This window comes from Budorcas taxicolor, chromosome X (assembly GCF_023091745.1).
Source record: "Budorcas taxicolor isolate Tak-1 chromosome X, Takin1.1, whole genome shotgun sequence".
Lineage (NCBI taxonomy): Eukaryota > Metazoa > Chordata > Mammalia > Artiodactyla > Bovidae > Budorcas > Budorcas taxicolor.
Window position 1 is genome coordinate 119,222,074 of NC_068935.1, and position 6,614 is coordinate 119,228,687.

General features: G+C 40.2%; 1 non-coding gene across 1 annotated transcript; it reads left to right on the forward strand.

Moving 5' to 3' along the window:
* Nucleotides 1–3,109: 3,109 nt before the first annotated feature.
* Nucleotides 3,110–3,182, forward strand: TRNAG-CCC (transfer RNA glycine (anticodon CCC)). Its single transcript has one exon. It is a non-coding gene; the product is annotated as a tRNA-Gly (tRNA).
* The last annotated feature ends 3,432 nt before the right edge of the window (nt 3,183–6,614 follow it).

The following is a 6,614-nucleotide window of genomic DNA, read 5'->3' on the forward strand; positions in this document are numbered from 1 at the left end:
TGCTGGGAAAGATTGAGGGCAGGAGGAGAAGGAGGCAACCAAGGATAAGATTGTTGGATAGCATCATCGACTCAATAGATATGAGTCTAAGTAAACTCTGGGAGATAGTGAAGGATGGGGAAGCCTGGAGTGTTGCATGGGGTTGCAAAGAGTTGGACAGAACTGAGCAACTGAACAACAACGAGGCAAAATAGTCCAGAACCCATATTGCCCCCAGCAAGGTGATAGTGGAGGCAGTGACAGGGTGCAGTGGGCAGCTGAACTCAATTTCCTCTCAAGTGGTTTCTACCCAACCTGCACATGATCCCTACTGGATTCTCCATGGACCCTCCCCAGCTCTGTGATCTTCTCTTGGGCCCCTCCCTTGTGCTTCTCTGCACGTGTAGCAATCCCTCACAGTGTCTGCACACACATTCCCTCATCCTCTTGCTTCTGCCTGGCCAATTACTTCTCCAGGTTCCTTTAACCACTATAGTAAGAACAGTGCACATATGGAAGATATACCCAAGCTTCAGCTGGTTTCTTGAGCAGAGCAAAGGCATTAACAGTTTGTGGGGACTACCATAATGAAGTACCACATACTGCGGATCTTAAATAACAGGCTTTTATTGTCTCTCAGTTTTGGAGGCTAAAAGTCTGTGATCAAAGTGACAACAAAGTCACGCTCTCCCTAAAGGCACCAAAGACAGAACTGTTCAGGCCCCTCTCCTCGCTCCAGGAAGTACCTTGGCTGACAGCAGCATAACTCTCATTTTCCCATGGCATTCTCCATGTGTGTGTGTCTGCTTCTGGGTCCAAATTTCCTTTTTATAAGAATATAGTCATATTGAATAAGGACCCACCCTAATAACATAAGCTTAATTTGATCATCTGCCAAGGCCTTATTTCCAAAAAGGTCACATTCAAGCTACTCGGGGCTAGGATTTCAATATCTTTTAAGAAATACAATTCAATCCACCCCAGCAAAGCATGGGTGTACACATTCTCAATTTGCATCCACAACTTCTTCCCTGTCTCTGCTCCTCTCCTTATTCCTTGACAGTCATCATTAAGAACAATCTTTAAGAATAAGTTCAAAAGGTTTTTTGGGAACAATGAAAGGTTATTAGTGAGACCATAAGAAAAATTTAAATTAGATCTTTGGATTACTTAATAACAGTGTACCAATATTAACCTTCTGGTTTTCTAATCGTACTACAAAGATATTAATCTTATGGGAAACTAAGTGAAGGGTATATGGGAACTTTGTACTATATATGCAACATTTTTATAAATCTAAAGTTATTTCAAGGTAAAGATTAAACAAAAAGTCAGGTGAATCCAAATCTAGGAATTTAGTATTTATATACACTGTTCAATTCAGTCACTCAGTCGTGTGACCCCATGGACTGCAGCACGCCAGGCTTCCCTGTCCATAAGCAATTCCCAGAGCTTACTCAAATTAATGTCCATTGAGTTGGTGATGCCATCCAACCCTCTCACCCTCTGTCATCCCCTTCTCTTCTACCTTCAATCTTCCCCAGCATCAGAGTCTTTTCTGATAAGTCAGTTATTTGCATCAGGCAGCCAAAGAACTGGCATTTCAGCTTCAGCATCAGTCCTTCCAATGAATATTCAGGACTGATTTTCTTTAGGATTGACTAGTTAGATCTCCTTGCAGTCAAAGGGACTCTCAAGAGTCTTCTCCAACACCACAGTTCAAAAGCATCAATTCTTCGGTGCTCAGCTTTCTGTATGGTCCAACTCTCACATCCATACATGACTACACTGTTCTGTCCCATGGTTTAGAGGGACAAGCTAATTAATTTATTTTTTAATATTCATTTATTTGGCTGTGTCAGGTTTTAGTTACAGCATATAAACTCTTATTTGTGGCATGTGGGATCTAGTTCCCTGACCAGGGATTGAACTAAGGGCCCCTGTACAGGGAGCACAGAGTCTTAGCCACTGGACCACCAGGTAAGTCCTGGGACAAACTAATTTAGATGCATACATTTTGGTAGAGTATAATCATTAATTTTCAGCACCATTCTTTATGAGGAGATTGGGTTTCCCCAGTGGCTCAGTGGTAAGGAATCCACTTGCAATGCAGGAGACACAGGTTTGATCCCTGGGTTGGAAAGTTCCCCTGGAGGAGGTCATTGCCACCCACTTCAGTATTCTTTTCTGGAGAATTTTATGGATAGAGGGGTCTGGCGGGCTACAATCCACAGGGTTGCACAGAGTCGGACACAACTGAAGCAACTTAGTATGCATACACAGACATATATCTACATTCATCCGACCTTCCTTGGCTAACCAACTCCATTGCCTACTATACTGGTAATGTTAATTTGCAATCGGTCAAGTAAGTGGCAAGTGGAATTATTAAATTGTATGGTTGTTCAAATACATTATTCTTTTCTAAATAATACTGTAAAACGTTATTTTCCAAGGTGATGCCAGAGCTGAGAAGGAAACACAAGGGCTTAGATAACAATCAAAATGTCTTTGGTTCCAGCGCCTCTCAAAATAATGCTACTTGGACTACAAGTTCCCAAGATTCTCTGCTTCTTCTTCTTCTTCTTTTTTATTTTTAATTATTTGGCTGTGCCAGGTCTTAGTTGCAGCATGCAGGATCTAGTTCCCGGACCAGGAATCAAACCTAGGCCCCCTGTTTTGGGAGCACAGAGTCTTATCCATTAGACCACCTGGGAAGTTCAAATCTTCTCCTTCTTGATGGTTCTCAAATAACTTGCAAATACTCCATTGTGACTGTTGGAGCTTTTTCTCTGTTATTACTCCAACCTTGTTCTCCTTTGGAGTCACATAGTCCAACTTTGAATCCCTACCCTAACACAAATAACTCTAACCTGGGTAAATCATTTTCTCTCTCTGAACCTTATTTTAGGTTTAATTAAATGTTCCTGGCACACAGAAAGCACTTAAAAAATAGTTGGAAGCATGAATTCTATAGTCATCATTCTGGTTTGAATCCTAAGTAGTTGTTTGTGATCTTGACACATCACTTACCCTCTAAATTTTAGTTTCCTTATCTGTAAACAGTAGATAACAATAATACCTCTTTCACAGAGTGGGTGTGAGGATTAAGATGAAACCTTCAGGGACTTCCCTGGTGGTCCAGTGGCTAAGATTCTGTGCTCCCAATGCAGGGGACTCAGGTTCGATCCCTGGTCAGGGAACTAGATCCCACATGCTGTGACTAAGAGTTAGCATGCAGCAACTAAATGCCACATGCCTCAATGAAGACTGAAGATCCCGCATGCCGCAACTAAGACCTGGTTGGTTTAGTCATTAAGTAGTGTCCGACTCTTTGAGACCCCATGGACTGTAGTCTGCCAGGCTCCTCTGTCCATGGGATTCTCCAAGCAAGAATACTGGACTAGGCTGCCATTTCCTTCTCCAGGGGATCTTCCCAACCCAGGAATCCAACCCAGGTCTCCTGCATTGCTGGCAGATTCTTTGCCAACTGAGCTACAAGGGAAGCTCTTTCCTACTAAGACCTGCTGCAGTCAAATAAATAAATTAATTTAAAACTGCATGGAAAGCACTTAGCATCATGTCTGGGATTCAGCAACCCTCATATAAACATAAGCCACTATCATCACCATCGTTACTTTTATTATCATTACTATCATCCATAAGCCTGTGAGAGAGCCCAATGCTGCCACTACAGGGGTTGTTGGCACTTCCATCATTGCTCCTGTGCTCTTTCAGCAATCATAGGAGTGTCTGAGATGGGAGAATGGTTTCTCCTCAGCCATATTCAATGACTTAGGCATCACTGACTCGATGGACATGAGTTTGAGCAGGCTCTGGGAATTGGTGATGGACAGGGAAGACTAGCGTGCTGCAGTCCATGGGGTCACAGAGTCGGACACGACTGACCAATTGAACTGAACTGAAAAAGTGGGCTTCTGCTGCTCATAGTTGGTCCTAGGATCAGCGGCATCAACAGCTCCTGGGATCTAGATAGCAATGCACCCCTGGTTCTACCCCCAACATGGTGAGTCAGAATCTACATTCTAACTGGATCCTCAGGGGACTCACGCACAATAACATGGGAGGAAGGCCCACTAGTCTTGAGCTATTTTAGGGTTCTGGTTCTTTGAAAGCTACAAAATCCTGTTGTGTTTCAAGACATATTCTCTTAACTCTACACATTAATCTATCCACCTCAGCTTCCTTAGATGTCAGAGTGGAGTTTCCATGTTGTCTGCCTTCTTGGCCCCTATCTGCCACCCACTTCTGTTCTCCAGATTGTTTCAGCTTCTCTTCATCTTGATTCCAGTGTCTTGCCTAATATATCCCTACAGTGGGATGAGATTTCTAATACATAAATCAAATTTAGTCTCCCCACTCATTCACCAAGCATTTTTAATGTTTTAAGTCTGAGAACAATTCCACTGTTTCATTTAAACAAACACATGCAAAGTCCTGAAACTAATAAACTATTGTAGAAAAATCTCATATTTTACCTTGAAAAATATTTTTAATGTACTTTCAGATATTACAATCTACTCAGTCATGCTTTATTAATACCTGCATTATTAATAGGGGAATAAATACTTTGTGTTGTTATTCCCCAAAACAATCTTCCACAATTCGAGTCACTTAAATATCTATTAAGTCTAAATGCATTTCTACTTTTGAAATGTATTTTTTGACCATACATTTCAGTGATTTTTCAGTGCATATGTACATAAGAATGTAGCTAAATTGGAAGGTTATATAAAATGGTGTAATATCTAAGCCATGTTTATTCAAGGGAGATACATAAAAAAGATTTATTTTTGCATATATTCATCAGAGAGCCAGTAAGGCTATTTTCCCCTATCCTATCCACCCCTGTCAAGTATATTCATTGGAGAAAAAAGATAATGCCTTAGAAGAGATCACTTATACTTGTTTTAATAAAGTAGAATAGAGACAAACCCCATTATATTTCACTAGCTGCAGAATCTTATCTTGAATAGTTGCTTGAAGCTCAATGACAATTTCAAGGACACTCTGCTCCCAAGGCCTGGAAATCTCAAGCTTATGGAATTGTTAACATTATCCCATGTGTATGTATCTGTATTATAACCACACTGACCTCCCAGGTAGAGATGGAAGAGCCAAACATAATGAAAAAGGTTCTCTACGTTCTATGCACCAAGGCAAAATAGAGTATATTGAAATGCCAATGTCAAACCAACAACCTGAAAGAGAAAATGAATAAATAAATGTGTTGAGCAAAATGTATACCTTTTCCTCTGATGCAGGAGTTCAGAGATGAATAAGCAGGGTGAGGATGAGAAAGGAGGAGGGAACACATAGCTTCTCCCTTACCCTCCTAGCCTCAGTTAAAGTAGCTGGGGGTTGATGGAGTGGGAGGAGATTGGAATGGACAAGGAAGGCTTCCATTCTCTGAGTTATTAATGTCCTCAAGGAATAAACAGGCACACCTGTAAGTCTGAGATGATTTCTGATTTATTTTTTAACCTAGAATCCATAGGTAACATGTGGCAAAATCTACTTTATGAACTGCAATGTTCAGAGTCAAAGTGGCAAGAATAAAAGGAAAATGCCAGAATTCTGAAGGTCAGTTGCAATAAATTTAAAGAAGTCTTACTCAGAATATTCACGAGATATTCTAATCTGTTCATGTGTTCAAGCTAAGCAGAGGCTAATTCTGGGTCTGGCACCTAAAACTAGCCATTGGCTCTATTCCTCACAGGCTGGTATATGTGATGAAGGATTTCATTTTGTCTCACCCTCTTTTTCTCTACCTGAATACATCATTTTCTGACTAAATTCTAACCATCTCTACATATTCTATCAATATTTGTGTTCATGATCTCTATATTTAGTACTTTGGCTACTCTCTTCTAATTCCTTAAATCATTCAAAATATTTTGGTAGGTAACAATTCCTAAAGTGCTTTACCACTAGATTTATTACACGTGAAAAAAATATATGTATTTTAAATATGCTTCCCCTCTTTTACCTAATGAATCAGTTACTGTGGTAAAGAATCTACCTGCTAATGCAAGAGATGTAAGAGACAAGGGTTCAATCCCTGGGTTGGGAAGATCCCTTGGAGGAGGAAATGGCAGCCCACTCCAGTATTCTTGCCTGGAGAATCCTATGGACAGAGGAGCCTGGCGGGCTACAGTCCATGGGGTCACAAAGAAGTGGACATGACTAAGTAACTGAGAACAGCACAAAGCCAAAATTTCACCCAAGACAAGTCTATTTTCTTTGCCAATTCAGGTAAATTCAAGAAATTTATCTTGAGATATACTATGCATCATGTTTTTTGTGAATAAAGATATAAATGATATGTCCCCACCTTGAAGATGACTATGGTCTCTAACCTTCTCTGATTACTGAAAAAAGAAAATTAATCATGATAGATAAGTGAGTCAAACACAAAATTCTAACAAAACTTTCAAGATCTTCTGAGGCCAAGAAAATTACAAGCCTAAAGGAAATTAATCAATATATACAAGAAAATTAACAGACAAAACTTTGCTTTGTTTCATATTTGGTGAGATTTTAAAGACTGGGAAAATAGCAATCAAGTGTTTTATTATCTTTGTATACCCCACAGAATCTGATACAGAGCTGGT